Source organism: Mustela erminea, chromosome 11 (genome assembly GCF_009829155.1).
Source record: "Mustela erminea isolate mMusErm1 chromosome 11, mMusErm1.Pri, whole genome shotgun sequence".
NCBI lineage: Eukaryota > Metazoa > Chordata > Mammalia > Carnivora > Mustelidae > Mustela > Mustela erminea.
The window spans coordinates 32,432,604-32,433,608 of record NC_045624.1 but is presented as its reverse complement, the minus strand read 5'-3'; the positions used below and the strand labels follow the sequence as shown (position 1 = coordinate 32,433,608).

Below are 1,005 nucleotides of genomic sequence, written 5' to 3'. Positions count from 1 at the left end.
AAAGTAATTTTTGGCTAACTTGTGGAGGGGCAAGGGATTTGGGCCTTTTAGGCAACAGGAACCAGGAAAAATTTGGGCATACAGCAGTGAAATGGTGGAAACTTATTTTAGAGAGATTTATTTGGAGTGAGCAAGATGATTGGAAGAGAGAGGAATCTGGGCCAGCGAGGCTCGTTATGAATTCTAGTAATTTAGAAAGGAGGTGATAAGGGCCTTGGTTTAGGTGGTGGCACTGAGAAAGACAAGGGATAGGTGTGTGAAAGAACGAGTGAACAAGAATGGAGAGACACAGATATTGCATGAAAATTAGAACTTTTCGTCAGAAAAGAAAAAGGTTTCTTTTTATCAGAAAGATAATTCTAAAGTTTTTGGGTGTAGATAATAGCAGAATAATGACACTGCCTTTTGAAACAAAATCTGGGGATTCGGAATGCCTTTCCTTTAAGAATGCGGCCTCTGCCTCGGAGCACCGCCCCATCCCCCAACAACCGTGATAGCAGAGGGGCCCCCAGTGCTCTGCTGTCTCCTCCCGGATTATCATCAGCAAAGTTGATAATTTAGAATTGAGAGGTAACTACTTATTGCATAGTCAGGGAAAATATTTGACTGGAGATGAGGAACTGGATTTTGTCAACCTGTTATTGCTGTGTATTTTACTTTTTTTTTTTTTTTTTTGTAATATGGAACGCTTCACGAATTTGCATGTGATCCTTGTGCAGGGACTATGCTAATCTTCTCTGTATGGTTCCAGTTTTAGTATATGTGCTGCCAAAGCGAGCATGATATGTATTTTACATTGTCCAAATTAGTTAACAGTGTGGCTAAGAGGGTTTATTGGGGTAATGGATATCAGTGGTTCTCTAACTTGTTTTCATCATAATCGCTGGTGGAAATTTTAAATAATACATCTAGACCCATCTTCAAAGTATCTGATTTCAATTCATCCAGGTAGGACAGCACCGAATTTTATTTTTTTGCCACGGTTGGGCCCTGTGGCGTGGACCC

At 40.5% G+C, this 1,005-nt stretch overlaps 1 non-coding gene across 1 annotated transcript; it reads right to left on the bottom strand.

Annotated features, from left to right (window-relative positions):
- Window positions 1–674: 674 nt before the first annotated feature.
- Window positions 675–781, bottom strand: LOC116569730. The gene has a single exon (XR_004277161.1). It is a non-coding gene; the product is annotated as a U6 spliceosomal RNA (small nuclear RNA).
- Window positions 782–1,005: the final 224 nt, after the last annotated feature.